This window comes from Prionailurus viverrinus, chromosome C1 (genome assembly GCF_022837055.1).
Source record: "Prionailurus viverrinus isolate Anna chromosome C1, UM_Priviv_1.0, whole genome shotgun sequence".
NCBI classification, from domain to species: domain Eukaryota; kingdom Metazoa; phylum Chordata; class Mammalia; order Carnivora; family Felidae; genus Prionailurus; species Prionailurus viverrinus.
Genome location: NC_062568.1, coordinates 96,365,282 through 96,391,931, shown reverse-complemented (window position 1 = coordinate 96,391,931; position 26,650 = coordinate 96,365,282). Strand labels below are relative to the sequence as shown.

Sequence of the window (26,650 nt, the reverse complement as noted above, 5' to 3'; positions counted from 1 at the left end):
TGAGCTATGAAAGTTACTGTGAATTTCTGGAGCCAAGTGGCTTCCTCTCAGTTAACTCTTACAAAAACTGCCTCCGTGTTTAGGGTTTCAAGGGACTGCACAAGTTTGAAACAAGGGGAATACAGTCAACTATGGGCCAAGTGTGACTTCCTTGTTTAAGGATGACTCATACTGTAGCTTTTACCAGAACAGGTAGGTGAGCTCAGGAGAGCATGTGAATAGAACATGCAGTCAGGAAAGGTGGCCCCAGTGTGGAGAAACAAGGACAGAGCCGTCTGCAGAACGTGGACCGTGTGCAACTTTTTCATCAGAAAGGCCACATCTACACAAAATGCAGGAAAGCCTGTGAGCCGGGGAGGAAGGCATCCTGGATGGCCAGCTGCACAGTCCAGAATGAAAGGGGCCACGGAGCAGGTGAGCTGGTAACACTTGCCGCAGTGAATGCAGCACGGGGAGAGAGGCACCTTTTGAAAGGCATTGCCCGGAAGACATGGGAAGAAAATAAAGGTGGATTTCAGGTTGTAGGAGGCATGGATTGTCGAATGACAACATCAGTGGCTGAGGTGAACAATACACAGAGCAAAGGAAGTCAGGGGCAGGGGAGGGGAGAAGCTAGCTCCCGCTGAGGAAGGAGACAAGCAACGCCTGTTTTAGTAAAAAGTGGCTTGTGTGAGAGCCACGGGAGACGGACGTGTGGGCAGAAGACATAGAGGGAAAAACAAGGGAAGACAAGGATGGAGGGCAGGGACTACTGGTCTCCCCACACCCAGAAGCGAGGGTTCCCAAGGAGAGCCACACAAGGAGCAAATAACTGAGAATCTGATCTCAGAGGAAACGCAACAAAGAAATCAAAGGCGGAAACATAAAGGGGAGTTCAAAGCAAGACTCCAAAGAGTGTTTCAGTTGACAGGAAAATGTATCAAAGCATCACCGAGAGTAGGAATGGGTACTACTGCTGTCAGGGAACAAAACACTGTGAAGGAAGAAGGGAAGGCAGGGAGATGCGAAGGGAATAAGTGTTATACTGGGTTCTTGAAAAACTGGAAATACAATTCAGGTTCTGAAAGATTTGAGGGAGATTTGTTTGCTCTGCTGGGGAGGAATTATAAATAGCTCACCATCTACTTCAACTCTGGCACGGTTATCTTGAAAATACTCTACAAACGGAAGGTATTGGTATATGTCTGAATTCATAACTCGTGGTTCTGAATACTAGATTAGTCAATGGAATAGAGAAGAGTAGGTACCTATTGGAAGGCAAAGTACATGTGGACATACACACACACACATATGTAACATATACACACGGATATATGCACATAGGTGTTGTGTCTCCATGTCAATTTAAAGAATTCATTAGCAATCATGAGTACCTAGTAGTCCATTCATTTATTAAAAGAATTCAACAGAATGATGAAATCACGAATAAAGCAGATATGTGTCTGAATAATTATTCTGGTGGCTCGGATCCTTTTTTATTGACATGCACAGGTAGATATCAAAGTCACAGTGTTGATAATGATGGCTTTTCACTGAAAGGAATAAGAAACTGGGTTGTAGGCTTTATGACCGGTATGGCTATTTCCCAAGGCAACAAAGTGTCCTTCTCTTTTGGTACATTTCAGTTGTTTTTCTTCCGCGGTCTACTGGCCTTCTTCACCGTGAGGGTCTGAATTTATCTTACTGTTCCCAGTACCATCAGTTTTGTTGTTGTTGTTGTTTGTTTGTTTGTTTGTTTGTCTTTTGGGGTTTTTTGCCCATCTGTTACTTATCCATCCACATCACCTCACAGAGGAGAAAGCTTGAACCAATCCTGGGCACAGAAAGCTACTATAAGAGGATAGGGCTGGAACAGTAACTGGTCTCCTAATTGCCATCTCATGTAAATATCACAGAAATTGCCTCTCTCTTGATTCTATCCCCATAGCAACCCAGTGAAACACTCTTGCTGTTTTGTCTTTCTTTGCTTTTGCTGTTAGGATTACTAGACGTTATCATTTAGTGTAAGAAATTACCTTTGATTTAATACTTAGGAACAATGCAACATATAGAAGGGGCATCCTTTCCTCTTAGTAATTGGGGAACTGGGTGATCAATATTCCAATCTTTTTTGATTGATAAAGTAATTATCATTTTTTAATGTTTTTATTGGGGGGGGGAGGGGGGAGAGAGGGAGACACAGAATCGGAAGCAGGCTCCAGGCTCTGAGCTGTCAGTACAGAGACTGACACGGGGCTCAAACTTGTGAACCATGAGATCATGACCTGAGCTGACGTCAGACGCTTAACTGACTGAGCTACCCAGGCACGCCAGTAACTTTCATTTTTAATATAGACTTTTTCAGGCTATGCATATTCATCTTTTCTCCTTCTTTTCTCTTTCTGCTCAGCACTCTGCATACCAAAAATGGCAAAACCAGAGCATCATTATGGCTCTCTTTAACTTAAAGATGAATTGTCATCTGAGACTGATTGGTCTTGAAACTCATCTCATCAATGAATATTAATTAAACCCACTAGAAAATGCTCTTACCTCAGAAATAAGATTGGAGAAGCATTGTAAGGAATTTCTAATGTGTGGCAAATGTATGGCATAATGTAAAAATGATAAATAATGACTAATTTCCATAACTAGAGACCTGTAAGCATTATACATCTTTCTAAGAAAATTCTGGGGTATTAAACAGATGGCTCGTGAACCCACGGGAAACATACATTCCTTCATCACTTGTTGAACACCTACTTTGTACCAGAGACATTGGATTAAGTGACCTATGGGATAGTGTTTTTCCATGATCTCTCCTTTAGAAATATAAAAGTAATCATAACTCTAATTTGATTGTAGGCTTTTATAGTATTATTATGTGAACACATAGGGGAAGCAGAAGAAGGAAAAAAAAACCTCTCAGTGTTAACTTCATATTAAGACATTATGATAACTATAATGTTGGGTGTTCACCTTTGACAGAAAGTAGGTTTCCTATCTGGCTCCTTAGATCACTTGTTTTAGCAGTTTAGAAATGTCTGTGTAATTGAAAACATCCTCTAGAAAGTTTAAAAGTGTATTTCTTTTTAAATTTTTATATGAATTTCACATCCCTAAGAGAGAAACATTTTCATAATGTAATTTTTCAAGACTTTTTCCTTAGAGTCTAAACTGCTCCAAAGTTCAAGACAATTTTCTCCCTAATCATATGAATATTTTATGTAAGTATAATATTCCATTGTATTAAGATAAATCAAGCTTGCCTCAAAAATTTAACTTTGGGCAGATTCTTCTTTGGACAATTTATCTGATATATTCTTCTAATTCTGAGGGAATATACTTTCCTTAGAGTTCAGAATTTCATTGAATTTCTGCGAATAAAAATGCAAGCAACTCATTATTCTTGCCTATAGGGAAAGGAGTGAGCAAGGATAAATGAAATCCAAGGGTAATCCCTAAAACTCATTTTAATGATTACTTTCAACTCCTGTCTTAAAGCTTCTGTGGTGAGGATCATGATGGGCAGACAGGAGTGGCTGTCTGTATCTGGTTTCACCCCCTCTTCCTATTTCTGGGCCTGCTGTGTCTGGTGAAAGAGACAAGAGGCAGGCATCACAAGAGCAGAAAAGGAAAGCCTTAGGACAGAGCATAAATACAAATTAAATCAGTCCTTCTTCCCACACCTTGTTCTACTTTTCTCACATCCCTTCCCACGCTGCATTATAGTTGGTCACGCAGGTGTTTGCCTAGATCCATTGTCATTGATTCATTAGACAAATAGTTATTGAATGTTTTCTGTGTGCAAAATACTGGGAACCCATAGAAAATAATGGAGATTGTGCCTTACATGAGCATCTTATTTTAGTATCTTTAAGTTACCCTACTAAGGGGAAGAACCTTCCATGGGTCCAACGTGCAGGGTAAGCTTGCCAGGTAGAGTAGCAAGCAGGCCAGAATTCTTTTCAAGGCCCCACGCATGCACTTCTTTTCATTCCAATGGGACTATGTTTGTCTGTGAGCACATTTAGTTCCCTAGTTATCGTTTTTGTCCCAATTCTCCTTTTGTGACAGAAGAGTACTGGTGTGACCCTTTATTTTAAGAGTACTTGGGACTTGTTTTAATCAAATATGGTAAGACACAGATGCGGACATGATGGTTTTGAAGGAAGAAGATTTTTATACTCACAGAGCCCTGGAAACAAGAGTCATGCCATACCACACAGTGTTTCATGGGGAAGCCGTAGGGTCAGTCAAGAGGCAGAGGGAATGAAGAGAAAATGTGGGTAATAACTTTGATTGTGGTTTCCATAGGAAGGAATGGGCCAGAGAGGATAAGTAGATTTAGGATTGGCTAGTTTGAATAATTTCAGTGTCCTGTGGGGCTTAGCGGTTGTCCTTAGTTGTCTGATACCCGGCCCTGAGTTATTAGGGAAGACAAGTAATGACCTTGATAGGGACAACCCCATAGGAGGTGGTTATTGGTATGGGCTCCGGATTGTTGGTTTGCATATGAAAGGCACACTCCCAGGGAAGTTGTCTATCTCTAGCAATCAGCTCACCTTGAGAGGGGCAGCAAGGCCCCAAGATGTGGAAGCATCAGAAACATTTTAAAAAATGCATAATTAATATACCCTTTTTGATTTATGATCTCTATTTTGAAATTATCTCATTACCATGAACTTTCAGCTCTAGCCAAATCTTAGCTTTTGATCAATAAGTAGATCGTAGATTTCTATGTCCCAGCTCAGTTCATTTCTTCCTACAATTACACCTCTTCATGCCGAGGTTTGTTTAATGGTTTATGCTAACCTAATTATGCCCCACTGACTCAGCTACATATACACATGCAAGGGTCCTCATCACCGTACCATTAACAAAGACAAAATCTGGGAATAACTTAAATATCATCCAAGACTAGACTGGTTAAATAAGTTGCAATACATCCAATAGATGGAATTCAGCATCAAAATTTTTGAACATATTTTTGAATAATATTTGACGAATGTAAAAATAGACATGATATTCAATAATAATAAAAATAAAAACCAAAATACGTATGTAGTAACACCTAATTTTAATACAAACACGTAGAGAAATGCCTAGATACTTAAACATACATATTTACCAGAAAATTATGAGAAAAATATGCTCAAATCATATAGATTTTTCCTTTTCTATATTTAGCATTAATTACTTTTGTAATCAGAAAAGTACATTTTACTTAACAAGTGAGGGATTTGCTTTCTAAAAAAAAATAGAACTAAGTCCTTCATTTAACCAATATTTCTGAGCACCTACAGTGTGTAGGCATTATGATAAATATTACAGAATCCATACAAACAAGTTCCTGTCTTCTTAGAGTGGTGAATTCTGAAACAGAGGAGATTATAGCATCTCAAACACCATCTTATATGTATTAGGTATCCAATAAATGTTTGTTTACTAATGAGGAGAGACATAAGTGTAGGTTGACTGTGAAAATAAAGAGAGTCTTATTTCAAACTTCAATGCTGTCCACTACTTTTCTACCTCTTTCCATTTTACCACTTTTTCAAAATCTTGTAAAGAAAAAAAATCATTTAATCACTAGAATAAGTCTGTGACTAAACACACTAGTGGTTTAGAGTGTCCTCTGCCTCCAACATTTGACTTACACCAGGATTTCTGCAAACTTCCCCCAAGTCTCCTTCCAAGTGGTATGCTAGAGGATTGAACTTGATGTCGAATCTGGGGTGTGCTGGGTGGACACAGACAACAAGGGGAGAAGACACAAGCCGGGAGAGGATGACCACCCTTTCTGTGGGAAGAGAGGGAGCTGGGGAATCTGTTCCAGGAACAAATGTGGGTCTTAAGTCAAGGTCATCAGTAAGGCTCAGTCACAAAGCTCAGAGGGTTTCTACCTATAGACACATCATCTGGACTCTCTATTCTGGAGGATTGACTAACCAGACTGAAGGTAAGACCAGTCCTGAATGCTGGCCTGGGTGAGGCAATAGTTTTTCTAATTCAACTGACTGCATAGCATCCGGGGAATTATTCTCCCACACCGAGTCCCAAAGCTAGTCTCAGGAGAAGAGAGAAGCAGCCTTATTCTGTCTCGTGAGGGAGCAGCTGGGCTCTTGCTGTACAGCCTCCTTTGGCCAGGCTGGACTGAGGGACTGGGACTGGACTGAGTCCACACCCTGGGCAGTGGCACATAGAAGTGTGACATGAAATTCATGCGATTTGGGGAGCTGTCTTTGAGGAAAAGAATGCCTTATAGAGAAATGAAATTAAGTACAAAATTGAATAGTTATTTAAGATGAATCAAGAAATTAGGACAATTTACAAATATAAAGAAAAAGGTTGGTGATACCACATAATTTTAACATTCTAGAAAAATAACTATGTATTTTTTGTTAATTAACTTTATGGCTTCTCAACACTATGTTTCCCCTTCTTTCTTTTCATGGATAATCCTATTTAGTTCTTCATGTAAAAATACAATGATTTTGTAATATCTTTTAGAAAGAATAGAGAGATAGGTGAATTTGTCTCACTGTGATGGGGCAAAATTTTATTATGGCTAATATGGCTATTGATAGCTTATTATTGTTATCGATAATATTGTTCAATATGAAAAATAATTATTGGTAATTAGCTTTTGCTCATATTTTGATATGAGTTTAAACATTCCTTCTTGTTATATTTGGATTTTGATATGGTTGACAATTCTGAAAGAAACAGAAAATTAATCTGAAGTCAAAATTACATAAGTAATCCAAATCAGCTTTAAATACATAAGTATGTTATATTAAGGTCATACTTGAATAACAAAATTATTCTTCCACTATGTGCCCTCCCTTGATGAGTATAGGCAGAGATTCTTGTCACTGGAGCACTCATTTCTTCAATCTGTTAAGGCCATCTAGTGTGGCATGCCAAAGGGAACTTGAGTTTCACTAGGACAAGACAGACGCAGCACCAAGTGATCCAATCCATGAGGAAGCACAAAACATACAATGTCACACACACATTTACTTCTTTGTGGTACAGTTACATATTTAGGCCCTATATACCGAGAAAAGATGATATATTCTGTTTCATGGCATTCCTATCAAATCAGGACAGGATATGGCGTGTGGATAATTATTTACACAGCACTGTCAAGTATATTCTGGATGGGAGAAAACTATTTTTTTCTAGGCATGAATGACCACTGAACTCTGAATGAAAGCTCATACAGCCAATGATTAAATAAGTCTCCATGGTTCTAGTTCAGTAACATTCCAAATCCTGTTTCTTCTGCTACTGAAAAACTCCCAGTGCCTGATGACATAAAACAACTTTTATATAGTGATAAGACCTCTCGCGTTGCACCCTAGGTCCTGACACAATGGGACGTTGGAATATTCTTAAAAGAGATGCCAGTGCTCTGGTGGCAACAGCCCAACTACACAGGGAAGTAGGTGGAAGCCACATTAAATTATCCCACTGAACCCAAACTGATTATTTCTTGAGCTCAGTGTCAGGTTGCCCTGAAGTTAAAATTTCCCATGGTCACTCTATTGTCAAATAGAAGTAGAGGCAGAGAAGAGTGGAAAAAGCCAGAAGTTTTCACCAGTTGCAATTGTTTTGTGAACTATTTTTGTGGGTTATTGGCAGAATCCAATAAGCGGCAGCTGTAGGTCTGAGATCCCCGTTACCTTGCTAGCTCTTAGTCGTGGGTCCACTTTCTGTTCCTAAGGACATCTTTTGTACCTTCCCAAGTGGCCCTCTCCAACTTTAGCCCAACAGCATGTAATGTTCTTGTTATTCAAATACCTCTGACTTCTTTCTCAGCTCCTGCCACCAGCCAGAGAAGACTCTCAGCTTTTAAGAGCTCTATGATTATATCAGGAATTCCTAGACAATCTCCCTACCTTAAGGTGAAATAAGTCTTACCATTCATAATTATGAGAGAGAGATCTAATTATATTCACCGGTTCTAGTGATTAGGGGGGCATCTGTGGGGGATCATTTCAGAAATTTTGTCGGCTATGCATAATAAATAGAAAATAAGTTTTCTTTCCTTCCTGATTACTGAGTTTTTACCCTGTGTCAGACATTTTGCTAGATGCTTTATGTGTATTATTTCATTTAATCTTTCTAGTAAGGCTATGAAGTGTTAATTAATAAGGAGTCAAAAATGTATATATTATCTTTGAAATGTAGAAGAAATTCTCACCTTTCCCCCTTGAGATGATCTAATCTTTCTGTATAACTAAATTATTTTAGTGTGGTCCAGTAGACTTATTATGAACCAGTAATTCAAAAATTCTCATTAGGTAATCTTTTTCAGTAGTTTTTTTTTAAGTTTATCTATTTATTTTGAGAGAGAGAGAGAGAGAGAGAGAGAGAGAGAGAGAGAATCCCAAACAGATTCCTCTCTGTCTGCACAAAGCCTGATATGGGGCTTGAACTCATGAACCATGATATCATGACCTGAACTTAAATGGAGTCTGACCTTTAACCAACTAAAGCACCCAGGTACCCTACCTCTTTTTTTTTTTTTTAATTTAACTATACTTGACATACAATGTTACATTAGTTTCAGGTGTGCAACTCTTTAATAAAATGTCATCTTTTCAGTTCCCCAACCCTATGGTCCCCCTTCTCCTTCCCATGATGTCAACCCATGTTACAATGGAGAGTATAGCTTGAACTCATTGTTTTTGGTACCTGGTGGTTCTGGTGGACTGGATTGCTGAAGCTTCTAGTTCTGCCTGGCCTCCACTTTTTCCTTGCTCTCACCTTTCCTCTCTTCTCTCTTTTCTCTTCTGTTCCCCTCCTTGGCCCTTCCTCCTTTCCTCTCGCCTTTCCTCAGCCTTCCGCACTCTGGACTTCACCTGCTTCAACCCTTGCTGGAATTGCAGAACACCCTGAATTGGTTAGTAGTGTCTCTGACATTGAAGTTCCCCTTTACTTGATGGAATGCACCTCCCACTGTGGGAATATCTTCCCAAAGAGAGGGAGACTGAGGCAAACACTGGACTTCCCACTTTCTTGTGTCTTGCTTCCCTTGTTTTCCCACAACTAATCTGAGCCTGAAGAGGAAACAGTCTTTATTTCACATCCCTTTGCTCTCTGTTTGAGGTATCTTCTGTCACATCCAGGCTGGAGTGGGGTGAGGGCTCCATTTTCTGTCCATCATTCCCACTTTCCTCATGGTTAGGCTTTAGTGGGGATTGGGAGTCTGCGAGATCGGGGCAGAGCTTCTCAACATCAGTACTGTTGATGTTTGGGCTAAATAAGTCTTTTTGTGGGGCTGCCCTGTGTACTGTAGGATATTTAGCAGTACTCCTAGTCTCTACCCACCAGATGCTGGCAGCACAACTCTCTTGTCCCAGTTGTAACAACTAAATCTATCCTTAGGCATATCCAGATGTTCCCTAGGGGCTAAATCAACCCCATTCAAAAACCACTGGGTTAGAGATAAAGGTAACTAAAATGAGTGGATTAAAATATATATACCCAAATATATGTTCCCATTTTCAGGTTTAAAGAAAATGTTTGCCTTGGGCACCTTGGTGGCTCAGTCGGTTAAGCAGCCAACCTTGGCTCAGGTCATGATCTCATGGTTCATGAGTTTGAGCCCCACATCATACTCTGTGCTGTCTATGCAGAGTTCACTGTGGATCCTCTGTCCCCTCTCTCTCTGCCCCTCCCCTGCTTGCGCTCTCTCTCTCTCTCAAAAATAAATAAACATTTAAAGAAAAAAAGTTGTATTTGTTTGCCAAAGGTCTAACAGGTCTGAAATAGCAGAACAGGAAGTCATAGCCAAGGCTGGCTTCAAATCCTATTTCCACTGCCAGTGGACAGCCACACCGTTCACTCCTTGTCTAGTTCAGACCAGATGACCCTCTGGCAACATTAGCGTTACAGATCCCCAGAGAATGGAAGTCCAGACTGGGAGGAAGACAGCAACGAGAATAAGTTGGCCAAGCTGACAACTTTTTTGAGCACCTGTCCATTCCTGTGAGGATCATCACATCAGCATCTTAGATGGAAATGCCCCCTGGAAAAAAGGAAGGCAGAGAATAAGTAAGGAGCCCTTAGAATCTCAGCATGCCTGATTGTATGAGACTCAAGAACTGCTGGCCAATCGAGAGGCACCCGACTCCCCAGAAACATGAGAGAAAGTTGGCGTGCCCTGATGGGCACATAGAGCACGAATGCACCTTAGACACATCGCTTGTTGTATCTTCAGCTGCAACAACCACATTTTCAACAGAATGCTCTAGATCTTTGAAAAAAATCATTTTCTGAATTTTAATGTCAGAGACTGGAAATGCATTCTAAAGGCAGGGATATGACCTTTTCTCTCTGTCATCCCAAAGCCCAGCACAGTGAATACAGAGGATTGACAAAAGGTGTTGAATGAATTCATGATGGCCCAGTGCCGGTGCCTCTCATGTTAGGAGCCACACAGGACAGCCTGCCATTAGATGTTCGCCCTCCTTTTTTCAACTTTCTCCTTTTCAAAAATGAGTGTGTGAGATTTGGCCTACGGTGACCATTGACCCACAGGTGGAGAGTTCCATCCGTGGGCAAGTAAAAGCATTCTCACATAAGTGACAGCCTGGCAGAGCTGTTTGAAGAGCAAATGTGTGGGAAAGGCTAAGCCTTAATGAGCAAGCTGGGTCTGCAGAGGGCCACCTGTAAATGTGAAATCTGGGCCCTCAAATGACAGACTTGGGTTCAAATGCCTTCGTGGTTCAGTGGCCAAGTCGTGTAATGCCTCTTAAGTTTAGTTTCTTCTTTGCAAAGTGGGGTAGAGGAATCTTTAACTTCAGGTGCTGTTGTAAAATATTTGAATTAGGGAAGATAAAGCAGTTGGCATATCTTTAAGGTCTTGCACACTCTCCAGTCGTTGACTTTCTTTTCTGAGCTCCCCCTATCAACAAAGCATTTAAATCACCTAATTAAAGTTCTGCTGGTGTCGTGATGAAAAGAAGACATTAAAGCTTCCTTGAGATAAACTTGATATTTTATTATCCTTGGCTTGTCACATTCACGAATTAATTACTCTCTCACACTAGCCCTACAGCAAGCCGAATCAAACATTTTGCCTCTGCAAAAATAGCTCCAGGACTTAGAAGTGGCTCAAGGAGAGTGGAAACGGACAGCAGCATTTCAGAGGCCACAAAGAGTGTGCTTCTCTGTGGGGCTTTGCAGGTGTACCCCTCGGGTTGACGCCCACCTGTACCACTGGCCAAAAGTGTGATCCTGGGCCAATTGCTCCCAGTCTTTTCTCCAGGTTCTCATCTCTGAAATGGGGATAATAGTAATAGTGCCTATGTCATTGGAGTTTGAAAGGACAAATAAAGTTAATACACAGGAAGCACTTTAATAGTGACTGGATTACAATAATACTCATCAAATATTTGTTCTTATCATTTATGAATACTAAGGGGATTGCCAGTTTTCCATGCTGTCGTAGGAGTGAAAACCAGTTTTCTTTGTCATTTTCCCTGCCTTCACACATACGCGAAGCACACGCCCTCCATGAGCATGGTGGCCTGAGTGCCTACGGAGCACCCATCCCTCCTCATAGATCTTCTCGGGTGCTTTTTGTCGATGGCCAGCTTAGAGATTTAATTCAGGAATGCAAATAGTTTTAAATCTTCACGCCAATGTTGAATAATTGTACAAATTTCCTAGATTGCTGTTTTATGAGACTTCCAAGACATGTCCGTGTTGTCTGGGACAGAAGTCCTCTGTTGGATTAACAATGTCCGCCATGAGTAGAAGAGCAGGAGGTAAGGGCTCAATATTTTCCATCTATGAACTTTTCTGTGTCTGGGAGATGAGAGATGATGCTTCTCAAAATGCTGCAGTTTGGGGGTGCCTGGGTGACTCAGTAGGCTAAGCGTCCGACTCTTGGTTTCAGCTCAGCTCATGATCTCATGGTTCATGAGTTCGAGCCCCGCAGCTGGCTCTGTGCTGTCAGGGTGGAGCCTGCCTGGGACTCAATCTCTCTCTCTTCCTCTCTCTCTCTCTCAAAACAAATAAGCTTAAATCTTTTTAATAAATAAAAGAAAATGTTACAGTTTGAAAGAGATCCTAAACGATGTCCTCTATGAGGATCATATTTGCTACACTTTGCGACCTTAGCGAGCCTTCCATGGTGCTCAGAGACACAGAACTACCAGTCCTCCAAAGTGCAGGTGATAATGGTGCATTGCCTGATAAACAATAACATAAAATTATCTGAAAGTCGGTGTACTTCTTATTTTCACTGCACTTTGGCAATTTTAAGCACTGTCAGTGAAAACAACAACAACGACAATCCTTCTTCCTGAAAAACGGTGTTGTTGATATAAATGCTAAACAAGTACTATGGCTATTACTGTGAAATGTTTCACAATATATACTCCAGCCCCAAATTAACACACTGTTAACATACAACTTCTGCCGGAAGTTAATTTGGAAAATGCCCAGTTATAAATTGGCCCCTGGCACCCACGTGGACTCAGCTACGTACATCCATACTAAGCAGTAAGCGCTGGAACGTAAGAAAACAGCTCAGAATGGGCAGGTTCATGTCAGATGCACAACCGGTCTCCCACCACTGCAGTTAGACAGCAGACCCAAATAATGATAACACACTGACTCTAGAGAAGAAGAAATGGAGCTTGAGTTGTTTCAATTCTGCCATTCTTGCAAATCATTCAGTGAGCTTGGAGGAATTCACTGTTTGGGGAGCATTTTTCATATCCCTTTCACCCCCTTTTATGAAGAAATGTAATTAAAATGACAAACCCAGTACTTCTTCCTAATGTTATTATATACTGCCACAGAAACAAATTCAATAAACGTTTCTGTTCTGACAATTATTGTTATTGATTAACGTTTCATGACAAATACGGAAAATCACATGATCACAGAGGAAGAGCATGCTAAAAACACCAACTTCAAACGTCAAGTACCCTTGCTGTGCTACCGCTTCTGGAATGTCCTTCTGGCCTCACTACTACCTCAGACTGCCAGTTTATAGGGGAAAGACTATTTGGTAACTGCTGACTATAACATTTTCCCTGTCTGTGTTATTATGCCTTTAAGCGAGCCACTTTTCAGTTGTAAAAATGGCCCTGAATTTTATAGAAATGAGCCCTATTTGCTTTTGACAGCCTCACTATCACTCTTTCATATTAAACTGTAAAAGTAACCCCATGTTAATTTGCACAGAAGTGAAGATACATTTTCTGCCAATATGTAATTTTTGTTATTAAGCATAATAATCATCCATCAAAGACTACAATATGTGAGGACCTAACATAATAAATTTTCCTTACATTAAAGAGTTTACATTTAAAATATATATAATAGAGGGGAGCCTGGGTGGCGCAGTCAGTTAAGTGTCCGACTTCAGCCAGGTCACGATCTCGTGGTCCATGAGTTCGAGCCCCGCGTCGGGCTCTGTGCTGATGGCTCAGAGCCTGGAGCCTGTTTCAGATTCTGTGTCTCCCTCTCTCTCTGCCCCTCGCCCGTTCATGCTTTGTCTCTCTCTGTCCCAAAAATAAACAAAAAACGTTGAAAAAAAATTAAAAATAAATAAATAAATAAAATAAAATATATATCATAGAGGCATACAGATGGTGAGGAGAATGGTACCAAATGTTGCTCTCTGGTAGGGAAAATGACTTAAAAAATAAAAGCAGGCACACAGGTTCACAAAGATATGGCATAACTATGAAGTCACGCAACTGATTGTTTAATGTCATAGGACATAATTATCTAAATGTCTAGGAGATCTCACCAAAGAAGGCTCTTTGGGTGACTGTATACATACCACCACAACACTGCCTTTGCTCATATAACTTTTGGAACTCATCTTTGGAATGGAAAAGTCTGTGCTTTATAAATTCTTGCATGTTTTGGTGTATGTCTTTGTGATTTATCAGATGTGGCTCCATTCAGATGGATTTGGTCTCTCAACTTGGGTGTAAGTTTCTTAGAGGCAGAATCTAAGTTCAATAAATCAATGGCACATTTTTAAACTAGGAAATGTTGAAAACTCATGATCTCAATTGGATATAGAATAAAATATGTGACTAGGTCAATGGCTTCTTGACTTCAGATTTTGTGATGGAATGACTTCTTTTTTAAATTTTTTGATTGTTTATTTATTTATTTTGAAAGAGAGAGAGAGAGAGAGAGAGAGAGCATATGCCAGCTGGGGAGGAGCAGAGAGAGAGGGAGAGACAGGAAGAGGCAGAGAGAGAGACAGAGAGAGAGAATACCAAGCAGGCTCCACACAGAGCATGATGCAGGGCATGAACTCATGAACCATGAGATCATGATCTGAGCGGAAATCAAGAGTCAGAAGCTTAACCCACTGAACCATCCAGGCGCCCCAGTAAATGAATTTTCACTGCAAAAAATGCTAACATTAATTATAGCCCTAATTATAGGCCCAAGCATTATTTTGAGCTCACCAGCCGTGAAAGCAGGATGCTCTGATTCCCCAGCACAGAAGCTCCCCACTCTCTCTCTGGAACTAGTGTGGGCAGATGTACTGGGATCTGAATAGTGAAGCTGGGGATGTAAAGAAGCAGGAGCTGCCATGGGGACTGTCCGCGCTCTCTCAGTTTCACCAAAACCTTAATTTCTGATTTAAGGAGTGTCTGCTATCTAACAGGGGTTTTGCAAGGGGCTGGATGCATCTGGGTTCCACAAATATCTATGAAGTGTGTAATCTGCAAGAGCAATCCTTACTTGCTAGTAGGATCACTACTTCTTATTACTTCTTACTTCTTGCTACTACGACCTCTTACGAGGTAACCTTTTGCAGGACACGCCAGCCATGGGGGTGAAGTGTTGGGTGGAGTGGAATGAAGGATCTGGGTAGTGGAAACAACACACGCCCCCCGAGTGGAGTGTGTGATCCCAGTTCAGGAAGTAAGTCCTGGGTCAGGTGCATCCCCCAGCTTGGTCACCAGACCTTGCAGAGGCTCTTAGGGGACATCGGACTTGGAAGAAGAAGACTATATTCTGCCTGAGGTCATGAAAAACACAACTGGGCACATTTCCACCTCATTTCTGCCTCTGCACAGCTCTGTGTGCTTACATGTTGCATGTCAAAGAGCCACACGGCCATCAGGTTTCCTTATAGACACAGCTCCTGGGTGCCTTATTCCAAAAAAGACTGGGATCGAAAGCCAGGAAGATGCACTTTACAAAGCTCCCCAAGTGAGGCTTGTAAAAATTTAGTTTGGCTCTAAAAAATATTTTTAATGTATATGCACATATAATTTTACACAAATGCATGACTGAAATCATTGTATGTGCTGTATGTGGTCTTTTTTTTTTAATGTTTATTTATTTTTGAGAGAAAGTGAGACAGTGCGAGCAGGGGAGGGTCAGAGAGACAGGGAGACAGAGAGGGAGACACAAAATCCAAAGCAGCCTCTGGGCTGAGGCCCAAACTCATGAACTGTGAGATCATGACATGAGCCAAAGTCAGATGCTTAACCGACTGAGCCACCCAGTTGCCCCTGTCTGTGGTCTTTACTTGCAATCTTTATCTGTGCTTGCTTCCTGCCCCATCCTTATTTGGATAAGTTATATTAATCACCCTGGAGGTATTCCATATTTTTCTTAACTTTTGTGTATACACACACACAAACACAAATATACAAACACTGGCTTTAATACCCTATGGGGTTATGCACGCACATAGGGTAGTATTAGGTTTTAAAAAATGGAATCACATTATATACACTTTGCTGTATCTTTCTTTCCTCATCCAACCATACTTCATTGAAATCTCTAAGTTAACTGATATAATTTATTTTATAATAGGTACATTGAATAGGTATAAAATAATTTCTTTTTTTATTTATTTTTGAGAGAGAGAGAGAGAGAGAGAGCATGAGTGGGGCAGAGAAAGAGGGGAACAGGGTGTCTGAGCTGTCAGCATACAGCCCAATGTGGGGCTGTAACCCATGAACTGTGAGATCGTAACCTAAGCCAAAGTCGGCTGCTTAACTGACTGAGCCACCTAGGTGCCCCTAAAGTAATTCCTTCAACTAGTTCCCTATAATGGGTGTTACTTGTTTGAGGCTGCTCTGTACAATACTGTAGTAAATATTGCTGTCTTATGTGTCATTGTTGTTGACTCTTTGTGATAAATTCTTTGAAGCAGAAGAGCTGGGTCAATGTATCTATACTTTTTTTTTTAATGTTTATTTAGCTTTGAGAAAGAGAGAGAGTGTGTGAGAAGGGGAGGGGCAGAGAGAGAAGGAGACACAGAATCCGAAACAGGCTCCGGGCTCTGAGCTGTCAGCACAGCGCCCATGGCAGGGCTCGAACTCGTGAACCAGGAGATCATGACTTGAGCTGAAGTCGGACACTTAACCGACTGAGCCACCCAGGTGCCCCAGTATCTATAAATTTTTAAAGTTAATAGCATCCACAGATTTCTTTTTTAAAAAATGACCGTGGCCATTCACATTTTAATCAGAAATGTTTAAATGTGATTTTCAGTAATTTTTCTAATAGCAAGATCAGTCTTTTAAACATTTGCAATTCGGATACCAAAAATGTGTAACGTTATTTTACTTTTCAGATTGCTGACTACCCTTGAGACTGAGCAAACTTTCCTGTTTGGTAACCATTTGGATTTTCTCTTCTGTGAAATGTCTATTTATATCCTTTGACCAATTATTGGACATTTATGATCATTCTAGTTTGTTGTTATAAAAGTTTTACGACTAACCTAAGTTTTATCATAGGTTGCTCTTGGTGGTAGTGGCGTGTGTTGTGCTCTAACACAGATTTTTAGAAGCACAATTGTTAGTGAACATAGATGTATTTTGGGGGGCTTTTGACACATACAAAACTGTCCTTAGGGATGGTGTCATTAGTTTACACACATATTTGCCATGCACGGAAAGGCACGTGTCTGTTTGTAGCCTGTGATACTGGGAATAATCTATAGTAGTTTGATAGTTTAAAAATGGGTGTTCATTTTCTGGTTCATATTTCTTACTTTTAATTTACTAGTGATGTTTACAATTTTGTTTTATTTATTAGCTGTTGATATTCTGTCCTATGTCTACTTCATATATCAAAAATCCTAGTCCCCCATATTAAACATAATATCTGTCTACATGTTAGAGAGGTATAATACATTGCCACTCTGAAATGTGATTGCTTACGTATATTACAAAGTGTAACCACTTTAATTGTTCTCTGACAGTGCCGAAACTACTGAGGTTCTTTATTTGTTTGTTCATTTATTTGTTTGAAATCAAGCTAGAAGCTTGGATCTCCAAACTTCCCCTGTATTTCTAGAACATCATGTGGTTCATTAGATTGTTCAAGCTTTTTAGCTTTCTAGCTCTTCCCTTCTGCCTCAAATGAGCTACATTTGAGCTGGAGTGTGTCTGTGTGTGTGTGAGGGGTCGGGGTGGTCAGACTGGCTTCATTATGGAAGAATTTTAGAGATTTTACAAATAAATTGATCAGAGGGGTATCTTTCAGGCTGCCAGAGCTAAAAGGAAGGTTGAATCAGTTTCAGATTAAGTCCTGTTTACTAATTTATCACCAGCTTAAGTTTGGAGGGTGCAGAAATAGTTGCCTTGGAATCTTGACTTGAGAAACATGATAAGGGACCCTAATCCCAGCAGGTGAGCCTTTTAGGTGAAGAATAGGATGAATAGTTATGTGTTGTTCTTGCCCTGGGTATTCGGAGGTGTTTTTACTATTTAACCACATATTTTACGTGACCTTGCTGCAGACATTGCTAACCTTGTTCCTTATTAGATGTGGACAAGAGGATCCCTCTGCGAAGTCCAGGAAGCAGGTGCGGGGGCTGGGGAGGAGTGTCAGTTCCACACTGTGCTGCTGTAATTTTAATCCAGACAGAACCAGGAAATTAGACTCAAGGTGAGTCACAGATGGACAGCCTGAGGGGGTGGGCAAAATCTTCCTGGAATGTTGGTGCAGGGCCTCCTGTCTGACTGTGCATATGTGAGCATCAGCTCGGTTGTAGTACCAGCTGTTAGAGTCTGTCCTCTCTCCTAGCCGATTACCTCCCTCAGCGTGTCCAGCCAGAAGAGCATATGGCCTACACTTCACTTGATTCAACGGCTACCATATCCAGATACTTATTTGACTCTCTCCCCAGAGAGATGTGTCTCTCCTCCATGTTCCCATGGCTCCCTGTGCCTGATCATGTCAGACTTTTTACCACACTAAGCAGTGTTATTTGTCTGTCTTCTTGCCTAGGTTGCTAGCTATTTCAGTGCAGAACTTTCTTTTATCTCTGTATTCTGTTGACCAAGAAGACATCCAGGCTGTAAAGCAACCAAAAGCATTTATTTGGGGTCTTAGGGATGGCAACCTCGGGGGACACAGGGTAGACTGAAATTGAAAGTGTGCTCTGAATTTCAACCAGGGAGGGCAGGCTTATCAAGGCGAAATCCACAGTTACATAACTTGTTTTTAAAGAATTATAATTAGTGCTGACAGAGTTAGACCATCTAATACACCATTGGCAATTTCACTGACAGATGTGACATGATCTCTATTTCAGTCCAAAGTTAGAAAGAAAGAGGTATTCCAGAAGGTTGTGGAGTTGTATTGACAAAGGTCAAAAAAGTTCCTGGTGTTCTAGGAATTGAAACAGGAGACACACACAGGTCCTGCTTCCTCCATATCCTCCTGACCCGGTTTTAAATGACCCTCTTAGCCATGTTTACTGCACTTGGGAATCTTCGCTCGCAGCCCCTGATGCCAGGACAGCGCTTGCCACATAGTACGCACTGTAATGAAATGCGTTTGAATAAATAAGTGATTAAAGCGTATGAGAACAAATGAATACACTTTCTCATTTTACCAAATCCTCTATAAGGCTCTGGGCGCCCACCCAGGGAACGGAGTTTCTTACAAATGGTGTGCTAAGTTTTCAAGATCAGGCTCCCTGGGAAGATGACTCTGAGGTGGAGAGTAATGTGCAGAAAGTTTATGGGAGAATGCTCTTTGGATTCTCCTCTGAATCTGAAGGACATTTGGATGTCTCCTTTGAATGACACATTCCACGTGTCGATGTGAAGGGGTGAATGAAGGAACAAGAAGCAGAAGCAGAAGATCCGTGTCGCAGCCACAAACACTGAGCTACTCCCTCAGGGACTTCTGCATGTTACGGCCCTGCAAGGCTGTCCCCAGTTGGGCCATACATCCAGGCCTGTACACGCCCACACGGACTAGTTATTGGATGTCGGGCTCATAATAAGCTCTCAGTACGTGCTTATTGAGCCACAAAATCCTAAAGAGAAAATAGAGTGACTGGCTTATCGATTTGGGAAATCCTCTTATATAAGGAGTGTTGAAAGAATTGTTAAGCAAGCCAAGGCTATTCCTCGGCTCAATTTAACCCTGTCGCATGCCAGTCTAGGCAGCATGTCATTGTCACCACCCCCGTAGCTACGTTTCACCTGAGGCCAGGATCAGAATGTCACAGCTGACGTCCCTTGACATTCCCTCTGGCACACCACAGTCCTGCTTCCTAGTTTCACGTTTAAAAGAGAGCAGCTGCTTTGTCGAGCACCTGGCTTCTCCTACGTGCCTTTTGTCATCCTGTCGTGAGGCCCTGATCAGAAGAAGAGCCACTCAGCAGGAAAATTCACCACATCGTAAATTCATAATCCATTTTTCTCCATATGCTCTGACCAACTTATGATGTTCGTAATTAAAACTTTATGCAGACTTACGGCTACTGAGACAGGTTGATTCAGTGCTGGTTGTAGAGCGTTATAAATCACTGGGGCTGATTGTATAATTGGGCCCTAATAATTATTCCGTCAACGTTAAGCAGGCCTGGCGCTGGGCAGCAATGCGAGGCAGACACAGTCTTCTTTCAGGCTCCTACATCACTAAGCAATGCCCTTGTGATACCAGCCTTTGCCCTGCTGCTATTACCTTGTGTGCTTGATGGTCCCCCAGTCTTCTTTAGTGTGAAATTCCTCCCCGCGTCTCCAGGCACCATGAAACCACACTTCCAACAAGAAACCAGCTCGGCAGATTCCATCTCCTGGTAAACTGAGTCCCACTGCATGTAATAACAGCACCGTGCATTGGAGGTTGACACCTCACTGCCTCCACAGGGATGCCCTCTGTAGATGGCCTCCAGGGGCCAGTCTTTGGGAAGGGCATCATCCTATGCCTTCACTCTCTGCTCTTCTTTAACACCATGGAAATAGCCTCTTTCCCATTTCTTCTGAAATAGGAAGCTCCGTGTCTTGAAGAATCCAAATGGGCCGGGGCTTCATACTAGGTCGTTCTTTGACTCACCTGTGCAATGCTGGATGTCCCCTGAAATCCCAATCACAGTGTTCTTCAGCAATGCGATAGAGATTATGCAAATATGATAGATTTGCATCTTGGCTTTTAGCTCTGTGAATTTGCACAAGTTATTTAAGTTCTTTGAATCTCATTTTTCTTAGCTGTAAAATTGAGAAAATAATGTGTAACTTAAAGTCTTTTTGTCTTCCTAGTGGGGATTAGAATGAAGTCATACATGTAAAGTTCTTGTCATCAAATATGGGTTCAATAAATGTTATAATTCCATTTTTCCTCTTACCTCTTAACATTTCAGTGACTGATAATGGGTTATTTATGTTCATTTAAGAGTGACCGATACTGCAGATTTCATGGCCCTCGAAAGGTCAAGAGGTGGAAAATGTGTTAATACTCTGGGGACATTTTGTCTCTCAATTTGCTCACTGTAGAATAATGTTCTACTGAAACACTAAAGCAAAATATTCTGAAAACAGTTTAAAAATCCATCACACCACTAAAGATTTGCTATCTTGTACCTTGTTGTTGAAGGATTTATATATAATTTGAATGGACTGCTTTTTAATAATTGTAGACAGGGCTACATGTAGAGAGCATTTGAAACTTCAAGGGGAAAACCTCTGTGTGATCCTCCTTGGAATATTCAAACTCTGACTTCCACCACTGTTCCATTAGGTGATGTGCAGACTCACCTGTCCTATTAGAAATCAGAGTAGAAGCTTTGTTTCTGGTTTAAGTACTGGCACTGAACGTTCCTTAAGAAATCAGTCTTTAAATGCCAATCACTAATGAGTATTCAGAACAACAGTAAATGCCAAAGTAAGCTCAGCAATTTTTAAAAAACAATTACTGAGTTTGTTAAATTTCAGTTAATTATTAATTATCAACCAGAAAAGGATGTGCACTGTTGTTAGCAAAACTGTGGATCCGAGAACAAGCTTTAGATTGGCATAGACCTTGGTTCTGTAAGAAATCCATTATTTTTATTATTGTTATTATTAAATCTTTCATTGTTATTATTTACAGAACTTGAGACTGTTCTTAATTCTGGCATTTCACTCGTGTTCATAGGGCTTTGCTCAAATATCACTTTCTCAGTAAGGCCTGCCCTAAAGAGACCTATTGAAGATTGCAAACCTCAGCCCTGATTCTGGCATTTCCTATCTTTTCCTTCTGCTTGATTTTAACCTATAACCCTTATCATCTGGAAAAATAATCCACTTTGTAGTCTACTTATTTATTTGTCGTTTATCTCACCCAGTTAGAATATAAATTCTTGTCCCAGCGATTTTTGTCAGTCTTGTTAACTGCAATATCTCAGTACATAGAATAGTACCAGGCAAAAAGTAGTCCCTCAGTAAATTATTAGATGACTTTTAAAAAATTAATCTTTAATATGGAGCTAGTGATGCCTTCTTCAAGTAGCTGGGTGGCCAAATTGAGGCAGGCAGAATACAGAGGCGCTAGATATTTGTAGGAAGACCAAAAAAAAAAAACAAAAAAAACCCCCAAAAACCGAGGAATTGAGTGTGACACCTGACAGAGCGTGTGTGGCCATGAAGCAAACTTGTGATAGCTCCGTGGTTTCTTAGGCCACAAGCACCTTGCAGTCGATGCCCAAGCCCACTACACATACGCCCACAAAGACCCTAAATCAGACTGCTAACGTGGAGCATGTGTAATGATATGCAGAGTTCTTAGAAATCCCTGCCTATTCCCCAGAACCTCACATAAATACTCTGGACCCAAGTTATGACTACCCATGAAAAGCAAAATTCTACCCCATTCCACCCCATTCAGATCCTCTGAGTGCATTCACACTTCCTTCTGGAGTTTGTACTTTTGCTTTGTAATAAACTTTCTTCTGCTACACTTTTACTCTGACTCCTCCTTGAGTTCTTTGTTGGCTAGTTTAAGAACCTGGAACCAGCTGATGGTTGAGATCTCAGCGCTCAAGAAATCCCTCAGTCTCTGGTATCAAAACGATATGGTTTATGCACTTAATAAAATATATTTATAATAAATACTATTGTCATTCCCTCATGCATATCTATATTTTAAAGCAAAGCATTTTTTTATTCAAAATATTTATTACTGGGGCTACCAAGATATTTTTACGAGGTGACTCAGTCAGTTAAGCGATTGACTTCGGCTCAGGTCATGATCTCATGGTTAGCGAGTTTGAGCCCCTTGTCTGGTGCTGTGTTGGAGCCTGGAGCTCAGAGCCTGGAGCCTGCTTCAGATTTTGTGTCTCCCTCTCTCTTTGCCCCCACCCTGCTCTCACTCTGTCTCTCTCTCTCTCTCAAAAATAAGCAAATATCAAAAAAGTTTGAAAAAAAAGACCACTGGTCTATGTCACAAAATATTTATTAATTATTTCTCACACTCTTACCAAAGAAAACATGTTAGCTTCTTCCCCAGCTTGGGCAGAGGAGAGCGTAGATGAATCGAGAATGACCCAAGTGATGAACTTTAAAGAATATCTGGATTGAGACTTTCAGAGTTATTATGTGGTTTGAAAGATATAGCTGAATTCTACTGAATAGACAGTAACATTTCAAGTCTAGGACAAGAACTCTTCCCCTTTCCCAGGGGAAGGGGAGGAAATGGCACCAGGTAGAGATTTTCTATGTTATGAGCAAAACCTAAGGCTATCTCTCATGTGTGGATGCTATTTTTCTTTTTCTTTTCTTTGTCTTGACTTCCTGATTTGAAAATCTCTTCTTTCTCTTCCTTCTCAAACAGCTGATGCAGTGAAACAGACAAAGCCACACACATAGCTACCACACACGGCCTCTGAAGAGGACTGTTAGTTTGAAAGGCACTATGACATCGTGATAAAGCATCTGAGGTGGGTAGTTGAAGATAACTATCTTCCAGTGACATGAATCCTGAAGCCAGAGACATTCTATGAATGTAAGAGTAGCAGCAGGGAGTGATAATGCCTGTATCCAGCAAAGTGAAGGCTTTGCTTAGATGCGTCCTGATTCTTTTTCTTTCTCTTTAAAAAAAAAAGTTTATTTTTGGGGGGGAGGGGCAGAGAGAGAGAGAGAGTGAGAGAGAGAATCCCAAGCAGGAACTAGATATCACAAACCGTGAGATCATGACCTGAGCCGAAATCAAGAGTCAGATGCTTAACTTACTGGGCCACATGGGTGCACAGATGATCCCTGTGGGCTTAAAGAACTGGAGAGTGTAATATCTGTCTGGCCAGATAGGAATTTGTTTCTCTAGGAGAAAAGTCATGAAAGCTTCACAAATTCATCGAGATGCCCCAGGTTGAAGCTGGAGGGACCAGAGGAGTCCTTACAGATGACATCACCAATGTTCCCACTCAGTTCTCCAATATAGGACATCATGAAGGGTCTTGGGGCCAAAGACCTGACGAGGTAACACTGTATGTTGATGGACCTGGAGAGTTCTCTGATATGCTTCACAAGCACCTGGAGTGTAGGTGGCTGCTCAAGGATTAGGGGATTTACAGTGCTAACACATTTCATAAAGCCAAGTTCCAAAAACAAATAAAATGAAATGTCAAGACTTTTGAGTTATCCTCTGTTTTTATTTATCTATGTCTTAGAGCTCTATTATTACAGCTCTTTCATCTCTGTGTGATTCAGTGATCTACTTTGATTCAGCTAGAATTTCCTGGGTGCCAATACGTTCGAGGAATAGCACTAGCTGCCTTGGCCGGGGGAGTGGAAAATCCCAGGTGATTCAGACATAGCCCCAAATGTGAGGGTTGTAACAGCTAATTGAAGGAGAGTCTAAATAATACTGTGTTTTGTAATATAGCTCAATAAAGGCCTGAAAATATAGAATAAGAAAAAAACCTTGTACTGAGTGAATTGAGGAGAAAACAGGAAGGATTTTGACAGGTAGACTTGAGGAGTTGAGAGAATTTCACAGCATAGTCATTGGTTTTCTGCTTGAATGATATTAAGAAACATTGGATGTGTTATGCTTTACATCTAACTAGATCTGTGGCTCTTCTCCCCAAATTCCCTTTTCTATGTCACTAATATATCTGGAAATTACTTTCACTGTTATTTTCTTTTTTATCACAAGGCATAGCTATAATGCTGTGTGCAATATACTACTAAAGCATAAATTCATATTCCTTAAATACATTTTTCCTTTAGCTAAAATGAGTAGGGGGAGCAATGATGAGCAAGTATGTACAGATTGATAAGAAATTATTATCAGAAGCGATGCTTAAATACAGAGAACAAACTGAGGGTTGCTGGGGGTGGGTGGGAGGGGGGTTAAATGGGTGATAGGCATTAAGGAGAGCACATTTCAGGATGATCACTGGGTGTCATATGTAGGAGATGAATCACTGGTTTCTACTCCTGAGGTCAAGACTACACTGTCTATTAACTAACTTGAAGATAAATTTTTTTTTTTTTCAATGTTTATTTATTTTTGGGACAGAGAGAGACAGAGCATGAACGGGGGAGGGGCAGAGAGAGAGGGAGACACAGAGTCGGAAACAGGCTCCAGGCTCCGAGCCATCAGCCCAGAGCCTGACGCGGGGCTCGAACTCAAGGACCGTGAGATCGTGACCTGGCTGAAGTCGGACGCTTAACCGACTGCGCCACCCAGGCGCCCCTTGAAGATAAATTTTAATAAAGAATTTTATATCAGAAAAAAAAGAAATTATTGTCAGGTGTTCTGTGACAATGAATAACTCCCAAAATATCACTCCCTATGCTACTTCAACTAGTTACATGTCTGTAATTAGCACAGTATTTGGTCGTCTCTCACAATAACCATGTTAAAATCATTCTTTAGCTCCAGTTAATGGCTTGAATAACCTCTCCAGTTTCATAAAATTTATGTTTTTTTACATTTAAATCACCTGCACAACAAAATAGTATATAATACTTCAGGTGTTTTAAGAATAACTTGATGATTGGATATTTAAAGTTCACAATGAAAATAGTATCTGCATTTATGAAATTAATTTAGGGGGCATTGACACAATGCAATTGGTGTTAGATTGTTTGTTGTATGATCAGACAGATGCCACAGAAATGAACATTTGATTCATTGGATGTGTACAAACGGATCCAGTGTGGAAATGCAAGTGGTATTGAAGCTGAAGTGTTAGTACGTTTTTTTCAATAATTATAATAATCATCATTTATTACAAGTTTGCTGTGTGCCACACATATCTTTTGTTTGTTTGTTTGCTTTTTGTTTGAGAGAGAGAGAGAGCAAGCTGGGGAGAGGTGCAAAGGGAGAGAGAGAGAATCTTAAGATCAAAGTGGGGCTTGATCCCATGACTATGAGATCATGACCTGGGCCAAAATCAAGAATGCTCAACCGACTCAGCCACCCATGCACCCCTTGTGTGGTACACATATTTTTAATCTTTATAATAGCTTGTTTGGTTGTTTTTTTAATTGTAGGCATGAAGCCTGAAAAGCTAAGAGAAGTTACGAATCTTGCACAATGTCACAAATATAGAACGTAAGTGACAAGAGTAAAAATCCAAAACCAAAACTATATGGCTAAATAACCTCACCCGCCCCACCTGCCGCCGCCACCTAATATAGCACTGCGGTAGGAAAAATAATGGTTCCAAAAGATGTTCGTGTCCTAATCTCAGAACCCGTGACTATATTACATGGCCAGGAGGAATTATCGTTATGGATGGAATTAAATTTCTAATCATCTTATATTAAAGAGATTAGTTTGGACAATCTTGACTGTTCCAATATAATCACAGGTGTCCTTTAAATGGGGAAAGGGAAGCAGAAGAATCAGGATCAGACAGATGGCATCATGGGAAAGGCTCAACTGATTATTACTGGCTTTGAATATGGAAGAGGACCTTGAACCATAAGGAATGTGAGCAGCGTCTAGAAGCTGGAAAAGGCAAGAAAATGAATCCTCTCGTAGAGTCTCCAGAAATGATTGCAGACTTGCCAATACTTTGATTTTAGCCCAGTGAGACTCATTTCTGATTTTTGACCTCCAGAACTGTAAAATGGGAATTTTTTGTTTTTTTAACCCACTAAGGTTATGGTAGTTTTTTTAAGGCAGCAAGACCAACTAACACAATCACTTTGCCTCTCTAGTATGAGGGAGGTATCTTCTGTGTGTGTCTGATAGAAAGCCAGTAAGTTTCATAGGGGTACAATTGAAAGTAAATTGAAATTCATCTAAAAGAAGATGATGGGCCAAGTGGAAGGCAAGAACAAGCAGAAAGTCTGGTGATGAAAGATGTAGTTATAAGTCCAATGCCATGAGCCTTAATTATAGTAAGTGTCAAACAAATATTTGTCTAGTGGATAAATAAAATGATAAATGAATGAAAAATCTGCAGACCAGT

At 40.6% G+C, this 26,650-nt stretch overlaps 2 long non-coding RNA genes across 4 annotated transcripts in view; one reads left to right on the top strand and one right to left on the bottom strand.

Annotated features, from left to right (window-relative positions):
• The window catches only part of LOC125173543 (uncharacterized), a 150,722-nt gene that overhangs the window by 12,861 nt on the left and 111,211 nt on the right, over positions 1–26,650 (bottom strand). The gene's annotated exons all lie outside the window — the stretch shown is intronic.
• On the top strand, positions 210–24,526 carry LOC125173544 (uncharacterized). Of its 2 annotated transcripts, XR_007155075.1 has the most exons (6): positions 210–414; positions 11,668–11,765; positions 16,577–16,617; positions 17,776–17,898; positions 23,056–23,161; positions 23,545–24,526. It is a non-coding gene; the product is annotated as an uncharacterized LOC125173544 (long non-coding RNA). The 2 variants fall into 2 exon arrangements; XR_007155074.1 differs by having other exon boundaries at positions 16,577–17,898.